The sequence below is a fragment of the Tribolium madens genome, unplaced genomic scaffold, assembly GCF_015345945.1.
Source record: "Tribolium madens isolate multiple individuals breed KSU strain unplaced genomic scaffold, Tmad_KSU_1.1 Scaffold_3;HRSCAF=73;Tcas5.2_LG2, whole genome shotgun sequence".
Classification (NCBI taxonomy): Eukaryota; Metazoa; Arthropoda; class Insecta; order Coleoptera; family Tenebrionidae; genus Tribolium; species Tribolium madens.
Window position 1 is genome coordinate 6,801,055 of NW_025401006.1, and position 23,940 is coordinate 6,824,994.

The window sequence follows — 23,940 nt, forward strand, 5'->3', positions numbered from 1 at the left end:
TCGTTTTGAAAGTCCTTTTTTTCACTCATTTGTTTAATTAACGCGGACAGAGAGGGTAATCAACTGCAAATTCGTGAAAAAATGTGTGACTTCCAAAACTAGTTGTACAAATAACTATTCCATGTTCCTGGTATCTTATCTTATTAGGCATTTTTCTCTGGGACGCGAACTCTGAAACACTCTGTATACGAGTATCTATAGTGTTTGTAGTTGTAGAGTAACAACCAGCCCGGCCTCAAGAGGTGTACCGTCTGTCCTTTTCGGTGTCATTAACCAGGGCAATGGTGCACTGTCGGCATTTCACCATCGAATCCTATCCCCTCGACCCTCTCACACCCATGGTATCCTCTTCCATTATTTGTCATCCACCAGGTAAAAGGTGTACATTCCTAGACGTGTCTTCGTTCGTTCAGAATCGTGTATTTTCGTCCGGCAGCCGTCTGCTGGTCGCTGCATATTATTGGCCGACAGTCAGTTTCGTGAGCAACGTTCATCTGAATGTTGTACGAAGTGTGTTCGCGAACTCGTGAGGTGCGTGCAGAAAACTCCGGTTGTTTGTGTTTGTGTTCAGTAAAATTAAGGATATTTCTTAATTGTCGGATTATGTCCAACTGTTAGAAGTAAGCCGTAATAATTTTATTTTATCACCAGGTGGTTTACCTTTTCCATGGGTGTGTAGCCTACGCGTGCTGACGGCATAGGTCCCCATGGAAAGTAGCTAGCTTCGTTAAAATAACTTTAATTAATGGATGGAAGTTTCGGATGGATGGATAGCGATGTTCGAGCTCAGTTTTGGGTTATTACGACGAGTTTTGTAAACAAACATACAAGATTTTTGACCCCAAGTGGGTTGCAATGCAAGTTCTTCTCGCTTTGTCTCGAGTCTCCTTCTTCTTGGGAAGTGGTCAATGGGACGAGAAGACCATTGCGAGAGAAGGTTGAACAACGCGAAAAAACAATGTAGCAAAACTTTATTCACTTAAAGTATGATCATCTTATGAAAATACTTTTAAAAAGAAACCAGGGAACTTAATACAATCACGTTTAATTATAAAAAAATAATTAAAATGTAAATTCGAAAATACTCTGAAGTGCATGCAACAAAAAAACATTGAAAAAAGTTAAATAAACATACGAAAAAAATACGAAATAAGTAGATGTAGGATAGTTTTGTTGTCAATGAAAACTCAAAATTTCTGTTAAATTCTTGTGGTGTTATCAAAAGCAATGCAGAAATGGTTTACTTACATACATATTATATTACATACAAATATGTACATTTATTTAAAAAAATTGAAGTAAAGAGATAAAAAAACGTCTTTTTAATTTCAGTTCCTTTGTTCATATTTGAAAAATTTGGTCAGATATTTTGAAAAAGAGGAGGTTGTGATTTCAGAAATTACATGCTTTTTGAGTTAAAAAAATGTTAATGTTTTCTATATGGAAAGTTATATTACAGGTATCGTATTTGATGGAACTTTATAAAAAGTTGAAAAACTTTATGAAATACATATTTTGAAAATGTATTTTCGAGGATATTTTTGATGTGGTAACCTAAAAAACATTGCGGATGTACAGGGTGCTGCATTTTGGATGTCCGAATAGGGAATCTTCGAAACTACGAGGTTTAGCCAAAAACGAGTGATACATTTTGGGGCTCATTTTTTGAGAAAATAATATTGGTAAAAACCGCATCCTGCTGTCGTTTTTTGTTACAGCCAAAAGTTGACATTTTAGCGAAATCTAAAAAATTCATATCTTCGTTATTATAGAAGACAGATTTGAAATAAAGAAATTATGCAGGCACTTTTTTACGTAGATTTTAATAATGTAGTTAACAATTTTTTTCAGTTGTTTGTTTATCCGTAATAAGATAAGCTTGTATTTTTTTAATGGGAATCATAGATGGCTATGTCATTTTTAAAAAGCTTGTTTTTTTTTCTAATCTTATAAATATATATTTGTAACAGATTATTATGATACATTTTTAGCAAAAAAATTATCTTTGATTTTTGTTCGCAGTTGGCCATGAAAAAATGTTGCATCTTCAACTAAAAGGATTTAAACTATATTATTGAACCAGTCACTAATGAAAGAGTTTTCTAAGTACTAATTAATGAAAAATAAATGCAAAATAAATCGTAAATCAACTTATTATCGACTAATAACATTTCTTTGTTTTTAAACAAGCTAACATTACCAATGTAACTTCTAGTGATACATAGAGTGTTGTAAAAAATCGCTTTAATTCTTCAATAAAATATATTTTATATGACACAAAAATGACGATATGGCTATTCAAATACCCAAATTCCGTCTATGTGGAACGTTATCCCACCTCCATTAGATCACCAAAAAAATGTTTTTTCTAATTGTGTTGACTGTTGACATTTGTTTTTCCTACTTTTGGATTTTTTAAAAATATGTATAATAATTTTGCGCTCGCATATTTGTTCAATACTTCTAACGTATCGTATTTTTTATATTTTTATAATCTTATCTATTGTTTCAACTATTTTACAGTTCACAAAACTCTTGATTATTATTTACACATTTGGCGTGAAATAGTTTTTCCATGGCCAACTATTATTAACCAAAATATGTATTTCATTTTTTAAGTATAATTATAAAAAATATTCTGTTACAAATATCTATTTTTAGATAAGAAAAAAATAAGCTTCTCAAAATTGCCATAGCCGCCTATGATTTCCATTAAAAAAAAATACAAGTTTATCTTATCACGGCTAAACCAATAACTGAAAAAAACTGTTAACTACATTATTAAATTCCTCATAAAAAAGTGCCTCGATAATGTCTTTATTTCAAATCCGTATCTTCCATAATAACGAAGTATGAATTTTTTTAGATTTCGCCAAAATGTCAACTTTTGTCTGTAAGTCGAAAACAAAAGACGATAGCGGGATGCGGTTTTAACCAATATTATTTTCTCAAAAAATGAGCCCCAGAATATATCACTCGTTTTTGGCTAAACATCTTAGTTTCGGAGATTCCCTATACGGACATCCAAAATGCAGCACCCTGTACAGATCAATATGTAGGAATCTGTTCGTTGTTTTTGTAGAAACATTTATATATATGATATCAACAAATTTATAATGGCGAGTTGTTTTATATGCAATTTTGTCACTTTTACCTACTATCTTTTACTAATTTCTTATCTGATAAGTACATAATCTCCTAAAAATAAATATATCATTGTTGAAATATTTTCTCATAAAAAAAGTGAAAGAATAAGTACTGATTATTATGAATGAATTTTAATTTTTGCTTAGAAAGAAATACTAAATACATACTTATTTAGTCTTAATTTCCAGTATATGTATATGTAAATCATTTTATTTGTTTGGATTCTGTTTTAGTTTTATGGGTGACAGAAATAAAATTGTGATAAGTAAATACACGAGTTTAAACATTGTATAAAAGATTAGTACTCTAAATTTAAGTATTTTTTATTTCGTAACAATTGATAAAAGCGAATTATTGCTATCTAATACCTACATCCGCATTTCGTAAAATGTATGTACCTATAACAAGAGTTTTTTGTTGTCAAATTTATGGAAAATGGTTAACGCATTTGTAAATTATTGAAGCCTCTTGGTGGATTAAAAAAGCGTAAAAGCTTTTTGATTTAAATGATTACAAGACATCAAACGAAAAAACGATATAATTGTAATCTGCAAAAACATCAAAGCGGGCGAATTTTCAGACAAGCTAGGATTTAAAATATGTATTTTTATGTGTTATGTGTAATAGACCTGAAATAACCAAAAAGAATTAGATTAATAGTATATTATGTTATTAGGAGTAAAAGTGTTGATTGATTTAACCTAGTGAATAACTAGTGTAGTTTATAGTGTGCAAAATGTCGAATGCTGATAGCCTAGGTATTTACACTGTACCTACCTCAACAGAAAATGCTGAAGCAGCGAAAGAGACAACATTGGTAAATGTCAGGTAAAAGTGAAAAACATTTAGGCGAAAATACAGTGTTTTTACCCTATATCTGAAAGGTAAAACTTTTACTTGTGTCATTTAGCCTTAAAAGCATCATTTTTCTGACGTATGCCGATAAAAGTAACTCATTTGTGATTTCAGTCACACTGAATGTTATGTTATGCAAGTATTATATCACAAAATGTAGATGCAATTATGACATTGGCAACTTTATAATTCAACAAAATGCTTATTTTGCAGTGTTGAAATAATTCTAATTAAACCTAGATTTGAATTATAATTATGTGCTCTTTATTTGTGTCCTGTATTATATGGGGACAGTACAATACGTCATTTACAAGCTTACGACCATGTTATTTCCTAGCACGACTATAAACTTAATTGTATTTCGTGAACTTTCGACTCATTACAAAAATTTTACCAAATTTTAATGACTTGCTGATTGTCTGGCCGCAAAGCCGGCTTTGGTAAACATTTATTCTTATTTTGATTTTTAATGTCATGTAAGGTATAACAGGATGCTAAATTTATATTATCTGGCACCTTGTTCTTATTTTTTCATGAATTATGAGTAAAATACGAGAGGGCCGCATGCATGATGTTGCCATAAAAATATCGTAAAAAAAGTCTTAGGAGATCTGTTGTTTTTGAGTCAAAATTGCCAAATTGATTAGTTTTGGTAGCAAATTCTGGTTATCGACTTTACATATTATTATTTTTTTATTCATGAAGGTAATTAATCTAATGAAATTAAATTTTCTCATTTTTCACGTTACAAGGTTCAATTATATTTTTGTTTGCACTTTATATTTATTCGATAGCTTTATACCACCAGGCCAGAGTGTAATAAGATAAGAATTTACTCAAACAAATAAAATTTGCCTTTGAAATTTTTGCTGTCCAAGTGTATATTTAGCCCGAAAATTATAAATAATTATAAGCTTTTTATGCAAATTTCCTTCATTTATATACTAATCTCCTCATCCTCATAAACCAGTGTTTATGCATACAAAATATTGAATTTAACCTAACAAAATGCATATAAACGAAGTTTACGTTGAAAATGAGGTTGCTTGAGGATACGATTTTCAAACACAAGTCAAGACCGGTTTGAATATGTGACCGGTCTCAACTTGTTACTCCCAGGTTACCGCGACTGGTTTTATCGCACTATTGAAACAAATGATCCATAAGTGAAAAATCTATTTCAATCTTGTGGTAATATTGTTGAATAACGTGGTTGACTGTAAATTGAGTTTTAAGTGACTTCAGGGAGGTAGGGAATACATTTCCGCTTGGGAATTTTCTGGCTTAGTAGACAAAAAAAATTGCTCTACCGGAGCAAATACTTTTAATTTTATCTGTTGACCAAAGTGTTACTCAACACATGAATCAGGAAAGGCGCCATTATCGCGATGCGCTTCCTTATCACTATCATATTTATTTTTTTCTTTAAAATAACATCTTGCCGGTTTGGCTTACATTTTAAGTGGAATGTAATATTAGCTTGAATCGTAAATGTGATACAGGATTAGCTGTTAGCAAAAACCGATTCAAAATTTGAGGTGTATATACAACATTAGCTGAAGTAATGAATTGGTTTGGATACATATAAAAAAGCCCTTTTTGATATGCAGTTTTAAAAAAAGATGTTTTTTTATTTTTCAATTTTCTTTCCAAAGTTGAAACATTTCTTGTTTTATTAAACTGAAAGCAATATCTTTTCCGGGAGGAATTCAGACAAGAGTATTATTATGTCAAACAAGTTCTTTTACGTGTCTTTAATAATCTTGACATTCGATTAATTAAACCATCATCTCTATCAGACAAAGATGATGCGGGTATTTGTGTCTGACCACTGAGCCGATATATCAATGGCGAGATTATTTTTGTAATGAATGAACTTCGAAGTGTTTAAGTTTGAAATTCAAATTTGAACATTTCGCAAATGCAAATGTTCACCTGAATATAATATGGGGCATTTCAGGTACGAATCCTTCTATAATGGAGACACGCCGGAAGCTAAATTCCTCCATGTATTATTTCAGTGCAAAAGACGAACGGTGGTGCCATTGTCCAGTTCTATTTATTGCAATTGCATATTCAGTTATGGAGCATTGTATTAACCTGCCTCACTCTTTGTAGAAAATTTCAATGCGGAGCTTGTCTCGTCGATAGCGGCGTTCAATATTGTCTTTTCAGCTGTGACAATAAAACATTATTTAGGCTGTAGCCTTGATGATCGCACACGATTTTTTCATGACACATCGCTTTAAATAGAACCAAATCGAATGACCTAAACCAGGTTTATCAAAGTTTGTTCACAACCGGAATATATTTTAATTGTTGTTTGTTTACGAACTGCAAACGCCAAGAATGAACAATGTGTGCCATTCAGTGATTTTATCGTTTGACATAATTTTAAACAATGAAATTTACGTCGCGCAATCGAATCATTTTATAGAAAGCCTAATTTTATAAATGGAACCGGTTTTGCTTGGACTAGGTCGAAACCTGGACAAGTCCAAGACCGGTTCGGTGATTTAATTATGGAAATGGAAAACCTGGAAGTAGTTCCAATAATTTATTTCCTATTCGAATAAATAATTATTTGATTACTGCGCCTGTCAGTCGCACTCGCACTAATAAATTTAATTTAATTTTTATAAAGAGTTTTACGAGTTTTTAATTAATTTAAATAAATAGCTTTCATTAAAATTTGAACATTTCTAGATATAAAACATTAATATGAAACAAAGAGATTCATCGCGATAAAAATCGTAATTGTAGCAGTATTTGAAACGTTTTTTTTTTCTTTCTTTATCATAACTTATTCGGTTAGCAGGGAAGATATAAAACGTTCTCTGTGGTATTGTGAGGGAGGATTCGGGAGTCTTGCCGAGTTATTTTGTATTCATTATTGCATTAAGGATTGTTACCTGAGGCACTAATGAAAATTTCTAACTAGTTGTTTTGAATAACTAACTAACAGAATTGAATTGTGGGAAGGAAACACAAAAGGCTGTTAAGTTTTTACCTGTAAATACACTTTGTGAATAAATCTTTTTATTAAAGTTGTGTAAGTGTTCGAGTATCGATCAAAAGAAAAACAGATTGTGTGTATATTTAGCGCCCAAAGAGCTTCCGTGAAAATATCAGTCCAGTTTCATCGTGCGTGCAAAGAATTTTCCAATCCACTTGTAACTAATACTGTGTCAGAGCTTGACAAATTTATTATTTCGTCTTTTTGCTTCGAGATTGAATTACACGTAAAAATAGTCTGTCTGATGGACACCCAGTTTTCTCTGGAGCGTGAAATTTTGTCAAAATTTTTACCGTGGTATTGATTTTGCTTCTAATGCTTTTTTGGTATTTAGCTGATCCCTCTGAAGTATTTTCTTTGAATTCTTGTGAAGTGTCATAGCTTTGAGCCGTTCGTGGAAAGAAAACATCGTTATGCTAACACCGTTCAGACGAAATGTTATCCTCACATTATTTACTGGCCGAGCGTTAGATTAGGAGCGGAAATTTATGGATCACGAACTTCAGAATCTGTATTAAAGACGTTGGGCTAAATTATTACAGCCGGAGCCAGTTGCATGTTGTTCGTTGTATCGGAAATATAAATAACTAAACAAGCTGCAAAGCTATACAACTTTTATCATCCATAATTCCTACGGGTCAACGACACGCTGCAACTTATTGACATCACCTGCATTGGCGGCCACTTAAACACTACCTATGCAAACAGAAACAGTACACAATTAGAAGGGGCACCTAGAATTGATCGCGAGAACACCATATGCACAATCCTCGCCAATTACAATCAAGGGTTAGAACAGATTTTCTTAAGGAAATTTGATGGAGGAGTATTAATTACTACCAAATCCCTGGATTTCCTTCTATCGATTTAATGAAATACGTCCCGAGGAGTTGGATTTTTTCACTTCATACAAGTGGAAGAACAAAAAGAGACTATACAAAGAAACAACAGATCTTAGTTTCAAGTAGTTTAGAGGTGTTACTAAAGCGAAAGAACTCAACAATCACAAACTATAAAAAAAGATTTTTTCGCTAAACTCGTATTGAATTTTTTCGTGTACTTACAAGAAAAACGGAAATTAAGTCTCGTATATTGCAAGACAAACTTTACCTGAAGGAAATTACTAAATTAAATAGGTGGGAACGGGGAAAATTGCAGGTAGGTGTTTATGAGATTAAAAACTGGAGCAAGTAAATATTTTCACAGTTTGCTGTTTGCAAAGCGGAAAATAAAAAAATCGGTTGAGAATGCTTAAATCAATAGAAATATTCAATTTTCAACTGAACAAATGCCCGGAAGATTTAAATGTTTTAATAAAAATGGATATTTATAACTAGAGACAAAAGACCTTCTAATTGTAAAAAAGAATAAATTTCATAATTAGAAGGTAGTCTCGCATTTTTTTCTTTTAATTTAGTGTAATCTGACCCGACTTATTGTCAGACTGAGGGAAATCTACCTTGAAGTAAATTTTTGTAACTGTGTTACCAAGTTTTGTGAAAGCTCTCGACTAGTTTGAAGTAGGAAACAATTTTTTTCATTTTTGATTTATTGGAACAAATTATTGCTTTATTTAAGCAAATCCTCAAACGAACTTTTACAATAATATTGCAGAGGCTGTAATGTATATGTGGGATGTTTTTTATGCATGCACGATCACAGAGACTTGGATGTGTAGGTTCATTTTAAAATGTTTTTACCAGATTGCAACTACACGTAGTATTTATTTAGAGGTGTCTGAGACGGAAAACTCGGCACAGTAAAGGACACTCGTCAGTGGCAGTCGAAAGTTTTTAATGTTTCTTGTTGCGGTATATTCTTTTTACGACCCATTTGATAGCGAGACGTCTTTCGTTCCGGGTCGCTATTTAGGGCTTTTGTTAGTCACAATTATTGTTAAGGAAAAACATGACCCTAATTATAATGAATTTTATAAAAATCCTCACATGATGCTTTTAAAATAATGAATTCAAGCCGAGTCACAATACTCATAAATAATGAAATAAGTCTGACTTGATCCGAACAATTGTTCGTAGATAAAACACGCTGAAGGAAATAAGTCTGCCGCACAATGTGTTTCAATCAGAGGGAATATCGTGAAATATTTGCAGCAAGTCGAGTGCCTCACTTCGATTCGAATTTCACCTCAATCAGCTAAATTAAAACCAAGACACATATTTAAGCCAGTGTTTTAGATTGAATTTTGTTCGAAGAGATCCGAGTTTTTCGCCGTTCCGCAGAGATTTTCGAAAGCTCCTTAGGTACAGACTTATCTTATGAAATATGAGACACGTGTACGATCTGGCTTTAACGTGTCTGTTCTTTCAGCGGACATGCGCCTTAATTGAAAGATACGTTTTTCATCGCAACAGAAATAAACGGCCATAAAAGAGCACTTATTCCGCTATAATGTACCACCATAAATAAAACTTGCTACGACTTGACCTAAACACAAACTTTTAATGGGACGAAAGCGGGCTTTTTCTCACTAGAAAGAGTGCAGAAAAGGCGACTTTTTCACCCTACAGTGATGAAAGTTTTCGATTGGAAGGTTGGTTAAATTTATGGGACAGTGTAGGTTGATGTAGCTGTAATGGCCGTAATAAACCTCTTTAATCAGGTGGAGTAACAGCAGGGTCCACCTCTATCCGCTGATTTTACAAAAAAATTAAATACCGCTTATGGGGAAATAAAGAACAAAGTTCACCTAACTGTACTTTTCATTGTTAGTAATTTACTTCATTAAATCGTTATCGGAAAGTTTAATAAAATTATCGATTCATTACAATCCAAGGCTGCACTTACTTCACTTCTTCAATGAATTTTGTGTCATTTAGAACCTAATTTAGAGCTTGCTGCAAGTCCGCCCACGTTTTAACGGAAATCTCAACAATTCCCAGCCCACCAACATATGTTCAGCTCCGGGATGCATGAAGAACGTCTAATGTTACAAGAAAGATTTCCTAGAGATTAACCAACCAAAGAAAACGAATTTTTTCCCTTTTGATAATTTGATAACATAATTACTTGACACGATAATTACCCACTTTTGATTTACAAGGTCCAAATGCCACCCAACCTCAAGCAAATCAGATTTTTTCCGGGTAAAAAAACAGATTTATGTCATACAGATGGTAAAGCGACATCAGATTCTGTGGGAAAAATGACTATCCATTGCTCGATCCATTGTTTGATCTAGAATAAGAAGTCTAATTCTGCTTTTAATATTATTAAATGAATGAGTAATTATGTACGTTTGATGTGTGCTTAGTGACAAAATTTTGCATAAATTCCAAACCATGTTTCGGCTAATTAATAAAATAATTATAAATGCTTGAAACACGACCAGAAAAAGCCTTTATTTCGCATTGAAAGCCTCGTGATTTAAATAATATAAACATTTGCGTGGCCGTTTTTCACCCTTCTTCTCGAAGACAAGTAAAGATCTTTCTAACACCCTTGGAATTTCTCTTTGCAATAAATTTGCATCTCTCATCGTAAACCTTGTCGATAATATCGGGTGTAACGTGCGAACGGTAGGTCGAATTTTTCTTCAACAAATCAGAAGTTACGTTTTTGGAAGATTCGTGTTGAGGCATTAGCGTGAAAAAGACTTCATGGAATTATACGAAAGCGGCACGCAATAATGTAGAGGTGGTATTTATGGGGCCTAAACAGCAGGTGCGATGTAATTTCCGTCTAATTCCTAACAAAGAAAATCGAAATGAAAATTAGTTCACAATCGAAAATTTTTAAGGAAATGGAACTCGATTTTGGGGGAAAAAACTAATTTTCTTAGTTTGTTGGTAGGTTTGTGTTTACTGAATTCGGGCGAGATTTTCATTACGACGAATGTCAATAAAATTGTGAATTTCTCGGAAGGAGATATTATTTGATCTATCGGTTTTAGCTTGGAAGAGAACAAAGTTACATTGTTATGTATGGGACTTGTTCGATAGTGACACTTTAAAGACAACCTTTATCGGGTTCACAATTTAATACAAAACGAAAGTTAAATAAATTGCACTGTATTGTACTTTATTAAGGACAAATATTTGAGGGAGGTGAAACTTTTTATTTTAATTAAAAGTGAGAGTGTAATTTTTCTCGGTTAATCATAAAACTGTGTCAACACTGCTAATCATGCTAATTTCGTCGGAACTAATGGTGTGTAGTTTATATAACTTTCGGTAGAACTTGTTAAAAAATAAAGAGATCATAATTATTCACGTTTTCCTCATTTCTCTAATGAAGCGGTAATTATATTCAAATAATAAGATTTGTGTTTGACCACAGCTTTTTATTACTTTTAGTACTTTGAGTTATATATTTTCATAAGTCGCAAACTAGTGGCACCACATTTGGCACTTACCCCAACTCTACAAATGTTGACAAATTGTTGTAATACACTTGGTGGAGCTTTTTATGTTACAATTTCTACAATGAATGAATTTTTTTGTTTAGTGTAACGTGTTTATTTTTTCTTGTAGATTGGTGTTGTGTATGTAAAATAGGCTCAACTTGGTCTTAAGCACGTTTTTATTCATTTGCAGCTTGAAATAAAAAGTTACGATTATTCTTGTTGTGCAGAAAATAAAACGTTATTATTGCAAACGGCGTCTTATTTCTTCCCCGATATAAAATTAAAACAATCTCACGTCGCTTCACAAATAACGTCATTGTAGTTATTGTGTGGCATCAGGTGTTCGATTTTAATCGTGATATTTCACGGTCCATAAAATTGCAAAAATGGAAAGATATATCTTTTTGTCTCGCTGTTCCCTAAACCTAATCGGCGAATTTCTGCCGGAAAATGCTAACAAACCCGTATCGATTCGTGAATAAATGTATTATGAAAAACAACCTTGAAATATTATTTAATCCCGATTTCGGTGGAGTTTGAGTCGAGTCAATTAAATTTGGGGCCGTTGGGGCGTCGCGTTTAAACACCTGAAATATTTATACAAAGCGCAAAATTTTGAAGATGTGGCAAACGTATCTGGAAAGCAGTTTGTGTTCGACTGAAAGAGAAATTGGGGTAAAATTGAATACCAGTAATTTGGCGATGAACAAATTCAATTCCACATGTTCTTTCGTAGCGGCTTATTTTTCCTTTTCTCGTTTCGAGACTCGCTTGATATTTTTATTTATTAGGCATGTATCAGGGCTGGAAAAAAATCCTCTCTTGCAACGATATCACTAAACTGTGAAAGAACATTTATTTTTACGTTTTGCAATTCAACAGTTTATCTAGTGACATTTCCTTGGAAGTTAATTTTGTAAATGGCATATCTCTGTTCGTGTTACAGCGAAATCCAGTTGTTCTACATGGTTTATTATTATTCTCGGGGAGTAATCTCGAAGAAAGCTCTTTTTACACTTGCAACCCAATGCAACCAATACAACACAATTTTCATAATTTCGGCTCTGGTTAAATGTGAATTTAACGAACGCAAGCAAAACTGGAATTGTATCCTTATAATTGGATTTTTTACGCTGAAATAAAAGTCTTTGCTAAACTTGTACACATCAAAGCATAATTAAATCAGAGTGGGGCTGTGCATTTCATACGCATACAAATGGATCACTTTTAAAGTTTTTTATAGCCGCTTCCAGGACTATAATTTAATAGATCCACCTCAAATAATTATCTGCCTCGTGAAAATACACCGGGGTTTAATTTGCCTTTTGTGCATTTTTTCGAGTTATCTCTTGTCATCTCACGTTAATTTTCCCCCTTGTTTACATGTCTTATTTGGTTGCTTGTCCGGTCGAGTTAAGCTAAGAGATTTAATGGTAGATTTTGCTGCTTCCTTCGATTATTGCTGCCAACACATGCTGTCAGTTTGTTTATTCGTGTCTACTTCCCGTTTTGTCTAGAAGGGGTGTGAAATTTAAAACTACCCTCACAGTTTCTGCACTTGCAGTGGTTGAATTTTTTTGCCCCATTGCATCTTTGTAATTAAACAAACTGTTTACATTATTGATTAATACATCCGGTTTGCTGGCTCTGTTATTTTAAACTGTGAATTGTTCCCGAAATACGACTTCCGAAAACAGACGTGAAATGTTTCCGGTGTCGAACATAATAATTAATTAGTCGACTCTAGCATGTGCTACTAATAGATTCGTATTTACGTTACTTAACTCCACAATTGACTCTTCACGAACTTCCGTAACCTAATTAGAATTTTTTATACAATGCTTTATGAATTCGGAAACAATAAGGACAAGGTAAAAAGCATCTAAAAGGATTTCGAAAACAAAGGATCTAGTTAAAAGCTATTGTATGGCAAAGGGAAGAAAGCTTTCTTTTCGACCGCTTTGTTTTCGAGCTGTTATGTGATTATGTATGTAGTGTCATGTCATTCACAGCTTTTATGAACAATTTTTTTATACATGAATTATTATTCTAGTGCCGTTTATGCGGTTAATAAATTCATTTAAATTAATTACCCACGAATATATTTTTTTATTTCACTTTAAAACAGCAAGTTTTAAAACACATTTATCGATCCATTTTCTCATACGCTCACTGAGTCTGAACGATAATTGAAGCAGACATGTTACTAATGAAGTGGAATTTTATCAGTGTTAGCTTTAAGTCACCAAGAATATTCATTTAACTGAGCTTCCATAGTACTACTTGTAACAAAAAACTTGAGCGAATTCAGAAAATACACTTTGTTTTTATACAAAGCTAGAGTTAATCCAGCTCTCATGTTTTGAATAACAAGTTATGTTCAACTTATGTCAAAATTCACAAGCATATTTTCATATACATGCAAATTTAGACTTTAAGCACATCCAAGCTTTTGCAAACATTTTAACAAACAATGTTCTATATAACTTTAAAAATTTGTGCACTATGGCTTTTAATACAGGATTAAAAGTTGTTAAGATACAAAATTTTACCTACTTGATGTTTTAATATTTTACGATAAAAAAGCTCTTATACCTTTATGCTTTGTTCTTATGCTTATGCTCTCTTATTTGCTCTTATGCGCTCATGCTCTCTTATTATGCTTACAACGTACATGTTTTAAAGTTCGCGCTCTTATGCGCCCGCCATCTTTTATTGTTTATTTGAATTAGTATTTGAAATTAAATTAGGGAAAAATTGACGACTTTATAGCGGTGTTCGAACCCCGGACCTACCTGCATTTTTAGACTGCTTGAAGTGTAATTTTAAAGTTTTTCTTTTTTGGATTTTTGACAAAATTTTGGTCGATTTATGGTACCCGGAGCGGTCTATTGCCAATAACGCCGAAATTATTAGCGTTTAGTACCGTTCGAAACCACTTCTAATTTCCTATCTTATGAAAAAAACATTATTGCCCTACGACATATAGTTATTCAGCAAATCGCTGGTAAAGATAAAAATGGCAAAAATATTAATTCGACAATAACTTCTAAACTATCAAGAATTTTGCGGTTTTTTCGACACTAATCGCTCTCCGGAACATTTTACATAGGTAAAGTACAGAACATAAACCGTTTTCAATATACTTTGGCCGGAATTAACAAAATAAAAACGAGTGAAATTTTTTGAATGGCCTTTTGTGAACATGTATCAGATTCTACTTAATTTTCTATTTCTTTGAAACGTCACCCTTCATCGCGATTTATTCATATTTTAGCAAACTTCACTCTGTTTATTTTAACTCTACGAGCAGGTACGTTTAAATTGACGTATTTATACAAAATGCGGGAGTTTGTACGACTTATTTAAATATACAAGACTTGAATTAACATCGAATGAAAAGAACAAGATATTTAAGTTAAAAATTATATAGTTCAAACACATAAAAATTGTACCACTTCCTTCTGTCAACAATCGCTTTCTATCACCTACTGGTTGTTTACCTACGCAACTGCATGACCACTGTGTGAAAAATTAATATGTCTTAATGAATTCTGGTTTTGACATTTTTCTAACAACATTTTTTTCGTTTTTCAGACAACAGATGAAGAAGTTTACCTTCAACCTAGACGATATGCCAACCTTGACGCACCGAAGTAAGTTAAAGGTAATAAAAGCCACATTACGGAAATTTTTTGAATTAATCGTAGAGTTTGCTAAACTTTTTGTTATTAGTTATAAAGCCCTCACAAAAGCAGCTCGAAACGTTCTGTAGTACAATGTTTTTGTCAAATACATTGCGTAGGCAAGGGAGAAATGAAATAAGTTAATTATAAGTTGCGAAGCACATTTTGTTTGTAAATATCACCGAATTACAACTTCTACGTGTAGGGTATCAGTGTCAAGTTACTCCCTGTACTCCTTGTTAAGTTTGGTAATATTTCTTGTTTTCTGTTTCTCAAAGATGAAGCCCCTACACGAGTTGGAGGAGTGTTTGAGAGTTCGGTGCGAAAATTAAATGGGAGGACTGGATTATAAACTGGAGGGTTATTGTCACAACCTTGTTCACAAAATAAACGTCATAATTTAACGTTGTTTTGTAAATTTTGAAAAAAAAACAATTATTTTGAGTGTTAATAAGGATAAAATTTAATTTAATTTTGTATCAATACTACCGGAGGATAACGGCCAATTAAAATGAATTGTTACGAAAAACCGCTTTGTTTTAATTCATAAATCATTCCGTATTGTTTATTTGGCGAATTACGAAGGCGTTAAAACAACGCAATCGTCGATTAACTAACTAAAATAATTTAAAATATGGAAGTTCTATCGTCCGGCTAATTAGACGTCGCATAAATACCCATTAGGCGCCGCTTTTAATTCTGATTAAGTTTGCGTTTTATGGAACGCATGCGCTTACGTTATGTTATTTTACGAGCGGTTACCTAACCTGTGTGGACCACAGTCTGTGATTACAACTATTACGGCTACATTACATGGCTAGATTACATTTGGGATGTGTTTAAGCTCTGGTGACATGAGCGACATTCAAATTAGCTCTGATTAGGCTAATACCAGTTGCACTTTGGTGCACACAATTAACTTCATACATTTTTTTCATGAGTAAACGGGGCATTATCTATGGAATTGTAAATCTAAAAAAGGGTTTTAGAATATTTATGTCAGATGAAATGTTTAGTACCGCAAGGCGAGGCTAAATGTTTGCCTAATAGCTATTATTATTAATTGGGGAGGAAATAAAGCGGGTTAAGGCAAGTTTCGTTTTTAATGAAAAAGGGTTGTGCCAGGTTTACCAAAAATTTAATAATTTAAGACCGACCCGGATAAGTGCTTGTGGTCAGCGAGTCTTCAGACTTGGATCTAATCAAAGCTCCCTTAATAAAATCACTCTCCACATTAATAAGTTACAAAATTGTGAGTTGTAGAATAAGCTTTATCACTCCATTAACTTCCCTGACCTGTACCCAGGGGCAGATTTTGTTTGTTTACGTTTCAAGTTTCCATCCGAGTAAAATTGTGATCTTGTGTTCACTGACCCTTGAAAATTATTGCAGACATGTCCAGTCAACTCAATTAAAACTTGAGATAATGCTTATTCGTGTAAATCAATTAAGAGATGACCGAAAATCGTATAAAATTCATGGAAATTACTCACAATTAATTAGCTCGTTTGTCGACATTGTAAAAATTTAAAGTGGAGTTTTACCTAGAACCACTATAGTTTTCTACAATTTTAATTAGGTGTGGAAATAAAAATTGTATTGGGCAGTAAATCCGACGCTACATAAACACCTCTTTCGTAAGAAGTTTATGCAAAAGTTTATGTCTAAACCACGTCATTGTTTATATTAGCTCCAGTATTTTTCTAAATTGTGTACTCTCGGTAATTCCATAAATTTTTCTCCAGTTATCGTCCTCTTGCCTTAATCGCGTCCTCTTGCAGTGAAGTTGTAATTTTTGTTCCACCCTTGTCTCATGTAAATTCCTTGGTGTGTAGTGCCCTAGTTGCTCGCGATGCCTGGGAATTTATCGTTATTGCTGCTAACCCTTTCATGACCCCTTGGTAATTCAGAGAGAGCGGCCAGCTTTAGATACCTGTTTTCTTCAAGTTCTTTAAGCTCGACTCCGTGTTGGATTCCCGCGATAGTCACGCTTCGACCCAATTCGCCCTCTTTGTCTTAAAAGGATTTCCTCCTTATCAAACGGCGCAACTCTGAAATAAATACTTTTGCAAAACTGTCATCTTTTCACATACACAAAGGGAAGCCATAAGCTTCAGTGACATTCAAAATCTGAATTTGACTGCTGGCAAATACTCTACTGGAACTTTGGCATGAATATTGCAGATTTAATTTAACCTCGTACGATTTAATTAGGGGTTAAGAGATGCTTTGCGTTTGATTAAGAGAACGATGTTTGATTCGCTTTTACTCTGATTTATCTCTACCTCTAACAAAGGAGGCTTCGAACCGAGAGGACGTGACGAGAAACATATTTTTAACACTTGGATAAAGAGGAAATCTCATAATTACCATAATTATCAAAAGTTATAAATACAGATAAATGGAATAAAAAGTGTCAATTAAGCTTGACTTTGATTCAGCTTTTAAAAATAATTAGTTTGCCTCCAACGCTTACATTAAAACTTTGCTGAGATGAAAAATCAATTTGCGAGTCACAAGGGATTCGCAAATAATCGAATTTTTTTCTCGACTAAAATATTCAACAATAAATGTGTGGTTTGAAATTAGTAATTGAATTATTGATTGGAAATTTTAAGGGACCAAGTAGAAAATTGTCTATCGTTTCGTCGAGGTTTATTTTATTTACCCTTTAATTAAATTTAGAAAACCAGTAATTGGTTGAAAACTCTGAAGGATTTAAAGAACTTAATTAACCTGGACACAATAAACTAGAAGCTCAATTTATCACATGTGGGATTTTGTTTTTCCGGAATCTATAGGATTTTACATAATCGTTTAATTGCTTTAAAGTTGGAAAATATTTCCTACTGTTTAAATTAAACCTGAATTTTATTTTTATCTTTGAATTATTGATACTAAAGTCCGTTTCGATTAAATTTAAAACAAGCGAATCGTAGAGAAATTTATGTCAGTTGTATAGTTTAACAAGTTTAAAACTGTGCACTTAAATTCTTAACTAAGTTGTTTGCCCAAACTTATCGAGTTTGAGAGAATTTCATATCCAGACAATCACATCTGACTGCAGTAACTTATCAGAATATATCAGTCCTAGTTTGAAACTTACCATTTACAACTAAAAAGTATTTTTCTTAAACCCGCACACAATTACAGTTTGACACGATTCATAAATAATTCCTTAATGATGAAATGTGAAAATCTGCAATATTGGAGCACTATTGGTTAAAATGTTGGGCTTAATGGCCTCATCAATTATGATATCTAGTGCCTAGGTTGAAACCAACCGTTTTGCCTTATTAACGGGTAAAAAGCGCTGACTTGCATACGCAACTATTAAATGTGAGTGGTGGTGGGGGGAGGCGCGTTTGATTGACAATTGTGTATTGTTTTTTGGCAGATCTCATAACGAATTGGATCGTAAAAAACAATGAATTTTCTTTCTGCATATAAATATGAATGAATGTGTAATGATATTGTATTTTTTGCGGTGTGGGAAAGTCAAAGGGGATTTGAAATGCGAAACGGCTTGTTGTAATACAAGGGATTTGCTTGTAGGTTGTCGTATCAAGTCTTGTAAATAATTGCGACCAATCATGCAGAAAAAGATAACGACTTTTTAAAATGTATGTTTACAGTGATGGCCTCGTTTCTTTGACATGGCGTTCTTGGCTTTATCTTCATACATTTTAAATTATGAATGATGGTATCTACAAATGAATAGATGGTTAATCGCTTACTGCTTTTTTTCTTTTTTGGTACTGATTACGAGAGATAAGGTGTTATAGTCGCCCGTTAAAACAATGACAGAAATTTTGTAACTACAGAGATAAAATCTCTTTGTGTTTTCTCATACATGTGGAGGGTGTTTGAAACGAGGGTGACATTTTTGTTGTGTTGATTAAAACGGGATTGATCGCTTTTGATACCACGCACAAATTTTCTCTTTATCACAAAGTTAGCAAACTTTTACCCAAAACTTCCTTATTATTCAAGTCTTCAGCATAATTATTTTATGCCTTCCAAAGAAATTGGTAATATTGAAAAGTTTGCCTTGTTTGTTCCACTTCTAATTTCTTTTACAGTTTCAATAAGAGGAGTCTGGAACCGCATGAAATAGACTTTATAGAAGAAGTTAATAGAATATTGGAGAATTTTTCTTCGAAAATTGGTAGTGTTGGTTAACTCACGAGCAATTTCAACCGAATGGTTTATTTATGTGACGTAACATGGAACAGCCATTCATATCTTTAAATACCTACATAAACTAGAAAGTAAACGCTAGAACGTGTGGGTTGTTTCATTGATGTGTGGATAATGTATGCACATGTCTGGTTGCTTTTTCAAATACCATACCCGAAAGAGAAAGTTGTTTTCATTGGTAAGGGTCAAGATGGTTTAATGATTTAATTTTGTAAATGTTAAAACAATAAAAATTGCACTCATGGGATACATACAGAGTAAACACTTTCTTAATTAAAACTTCTCAACTTTGTTCACTAACTAGCGTCATAACTCAAAAATTTAATACCTTGTCTGTAAGGAGAAAAAAATCTGTTGAAACAATGGTTATAATGGTCAACCGAGTTGTTTTCTCGAATGTGTTTCATATGTATCCAAGCTTTAATACTATAACTTACTCAGAACATCTAATTAAAACTTTTGTACTTAAAATCTAGGGGAAATTCTGTTTGCATGGAATGAAAAGGCTTTATATCAATGCTTAATTACTTTTTGTTATTGTCGTAATTACACACACCTGAGCAAAATAAAAAGCAAATAAACAAGTCGTCAATTTTGTAATTTACGTGTCGTTTCAACTAATACTTGAAGTTTAAACAATAACGAGACGTGAGGTTCACCGCGGAATTGCAAGCGTTAGCTGTTTTCAAAAACTCCATCACCCCTATGTAACAGCTGCATTCTATTGGACGCAATAAGAATTTTCGTTTCTTCAAGGGAAAGGAAAAATGATCTGGAACTGGGATGGACATTTTCGCGAGTCGAATGTTTTCGCGATGTTAAAGAGACGTCATGCGTCGCAATTCATAAATCAATGAATCTTATAAATAATTCATTCACGCTTGTTCCTTCTGCTTAACGGCAATAATGTTGCACCGAAATAGGTCGTCAAAAACTGAGATGATTGGTAACGCTATACGATTTCTGGATTTTGGCCAAGAGTGTTAGTGAACTCTTATTAAATTTAGCGCCTGGTTCAAGACCAAGGATTTGAGTAAAATTAGTTTACACTTTTACAAATATAGTCACCTGGAGAAGTGCAACACGTGGTGAATCTGACTAACTTTCTTGTATTTTATTGCCGAAATTAAAATCAATAACTCGCAAAATTTATCGTTGGACGTTAAACAAGATTAGTAGTAAAATTTTTAGAGGCACTTGCGGCGGGCATATCTTTACCTCGTATTAGAATTGATTGCTTCGTAAACTCGTGTGATTTCGTTATTCCAAAGATGAGTAATTCGGAACACAAAGATAATTTAATTTTGATAAATTTGCGTTAAAGTATTATACAGAACTGAACTAGTAAACACTTCTCGATGTTTTTTCTTAGTCGTGTAATTAAATCTTATCTCAGTGTATTGAGTTGAGTTCCTTCGCATAGAAATGAAATATTTAGATCAGATTTGGGTCCGTGTCTAAGATGTAAACTTGCCTAATTACACTTCTCTACTGAATTTTATTAATTCGGGTTAACGTCACATTTCGCTCAGAACGCCGTTGCAATTACGAAACTTATGGCATAAATTAAACACAAACAAAGTACATAAATGTCACGTATCAGACGAAATTAAAATTATCGATTCGTCGCTTTATACAGTTTCTTTCGCGACTTCCTTTCCTTTCTGCAAATGCCAATTCTGCCAGATGTCTCCACTTGAACTCGAGTAGATAAAATGATAACAATACGATGATGGCATATTGTCTCAAAGGGCCAATTTGGAGGAAGGGAATTCGCCTGTGATTTTGCGATCAAATTTTCAAACGATAATTTATAAGTTTCACGAGGAAAAAACACAAAATTCTATACATTTTCCTTCATTATGTATTCAAGGGCGGTTTGAGTGGCAGCCCTGTTTAATTACTTTATCACGGAAGGCGTTTCCTAACATCTTCATAATTGTTTATCTTTTTTTACTTCACCTGTAATGCAAATGACGTTTGATTCAATTTCTGCCGCTCGATTACAAACGACGACATTTGTCGTTTCATGAAGTTGAATTCTCATTGTTGTCTGCCCTTGCGCTATCACAATGGTCCTTGCTATTTAACTGAAATTTGACATGACAAGCCACAATCACGGGGGGTTTGATAGACAGCTCGAATTAGTTTTCTATGACGTTTGATGAAGACCATCAAAAGAAGTAGTGATTTTATTTAGACTTTTAGTTAAAGTAAGTAGTGTATGTATGCTCTTTTAGTGATTGATGGTCAAACGTAAATAATTTGTTTGAATTTGACGCATCGCTGCATTTCCTATCACCTAGTCCTCCATTTCATCTATTATGGACAAAGCCACTTTGTCAGGGCTTTATTAAGCATGTATCTGAAGCGGGGAGGTATTAATTTATCACCGTGAACGGTGAGTTATAAGTTGACCGAATAGGTGCGATATTGTTCCCTATTGATGGATTGCTAAACTTCCGAATCAATACAAACCGAGAAAGCATTCGGTTTGTAATTTTTTCGCGCGTGTTAAATCAATTCTGGTAGCTGAATGTTGGTGTTTCAAACCCACAGCGAGTGCCTACACAAATAGTGTAACAGCAATCTATTAAATTAATTACGAGAAGTAGATGCAAATATTGAAATGTCCCAGTTTCTTGTTTCGGTTTTAATATCAAAGTTTTGGAGTTGTCCAGGAAGAGGTCATAGTGAAAGTAGATTGTTACGACCTCAGGACATTATAGGGGACGATATGGCTGTCTTCAAGTTTGGAAACTGTGGCGATTTGTGAAGGATAGTCAGACACAATAGCGACCAGAATAGCACCATCTGTCTCTAATGGCACGCTTGTACGGATTAGTTGTGATTTAACAAACACCCCAGAACACGTCAAAGCCAGTGTTATGCAAATAAGACACTTGATGACCTCTCTTTGTTTTATATAAAATTATCGCGGTTATATATACGGCAATGAATGTCTTTTTCATCGTTTTGATAACATTGTCAAAGAATTAATTAGGGTATACGGCTATATTGTGCGAGAATTTTGCTCTGTTTTCACCTTTGGAATATAAACAACTCTGTGTCAAACATAATGATGAATAATTGCTGTTTGATACAACTCCACTGCATATATCGCTTGGTTATTAATTTTAATATAAAAGATGCCTATTTATTCAAAGGTACAAAGCGTGACAGGGGTCGCTTTCAACTGCGATGGTTTTAAATGGATTAAAGTTATTTATTTCAAAATTGAAATATTGTTTTCACTTGCGTAATTCATTACGCAAAATGGAAATTCGAAATACACCATTAAACATCTTGAGTGTACTTCATTGTTTATATAAACTCGACATTTTATTATACATTACATTCCATACTCTTGGAATGTTACCCGCAAACTACTCACCAAATCATTACGAATTTAACAGCCATAAACTTGCTTTTAACACTTGATAAACTTTTCACAACCAACACTCCACCATGATACTGGAATACAAAGCTGGGCTGAGTTAGAACGAGGCGAGGAAAACAATTCCAAAATTATTTAAAAAATATACATTGTGTAATAAAAGACCGCTTTTTCAAAAATTTTGTATTTGGTTTGGTATCGTTATTTTTACCCAACCTCTTAATTTATTCAGTGGTAGGGTGGGGGGGTTTGGTTCAAAATAAATATTTATAATTTTTTTGCTCTGTAAGTATAAGCAAATGAACGCATTTTTTGATTGAAATCTAAATCTTGGTGGAGTCAGGTTGACGGATGTCCTTTGCACGTGTAATTCTCTTGCCATCCTCATTATTAACAAGAGTTAATATGCGTGAGGGTCCATGGCGTGCAATAAACCTATTGTCCGGGTCGAAAATTCTCAGTTAGAATTAATTATCTGGATTACAAACTACATGTACTCGTATATATCAGGTAGCTAAACTCGAACGACATACTGAATTATTAACAATTCGCAAATCAGACATATGATGTGTGCAATGTTAATTACTCGTAACTGGAAACACAAATCATGAATCCCGTTACAGACCGTTGATTTGAGTGAATTTTTTGGAGTCGATATATCATAGTCGGTTTAAAGACCTCGAGCGATATTTCGAAATCTCCAAAAATAATTTTGTTGATTTATAGAGTTTGGGCTTGAGTGTTGACTCCTCTTTTGTTCATAGGTGTTGGAAAATTTCCGAGTTTGTACAAATTTGACGATTTATTATTTAAAGTAATTTTTATCAATTCTGATCAATCTGATCTTTGTGTTTTGATGTGATAAACTTACGAAAATTTAAGCATGCTCTTAACCGGGAATGTATTTCGTGCTACAGTTGCAAAGGCCATTCAAAACGCAGAACCCACAATCTAATATCGTGTTATCTCGGAGATCCGCTCCCTGCCCTAATGTTATTATGGTCCCGGGTACGATGTGTGCCTTGGCAGATAACAATAACACCGCTGACCACTTTGGAACTCTCTACCTAGAGAGGTATTTTTTATGAACCATTATTGACTCATTTGCATAAACAATACACGCTTCTTTACACTCAGCGCAGTTTTAGCAACTGGCGTTATGTTTGCTGGTCGTTAGGGAAATCTGTTACGTGAGGTCGGAACCCAGACCTAACTTCTGCCTTCACTCATTATTTGCATCTAACTAATTGGGCACAACTGCAAATCGAACTGCTTG

At 33.5% G+C, this 23,940-nt stretch overlaps 1 protein-coding gene across 7 annotated transcripts in view; it reads left to right on the forward strand.

The window, feature by feature from the left end:
• The first annotated feature begins 481 nt into the window (after positions 1–481).
• The window catches only part of LOC123007841 (fat-like cadherin-related tumor suppressor homolog), a 92,561-nt gene continuing 69,102 nt past the window's right edge, over positions 482–23,940 (forward strand). For 6 of the 7 annotated variants that reach the window (XM_044403316.1, XM_044403322.1, XM_044403318.1 and 3 more), the window contains exons 1-2: positions 482–620; positions 14,979–15,048. The gene's annotated coding sequence lies outside the window, so the exon portion shown is untranslated. The remainder of the gene's footprint in view (positions 621–14,978; positions 15,049–23,940) is intronic. The other variant, XM_044403317.1, reaches the window with a different exon arrangement.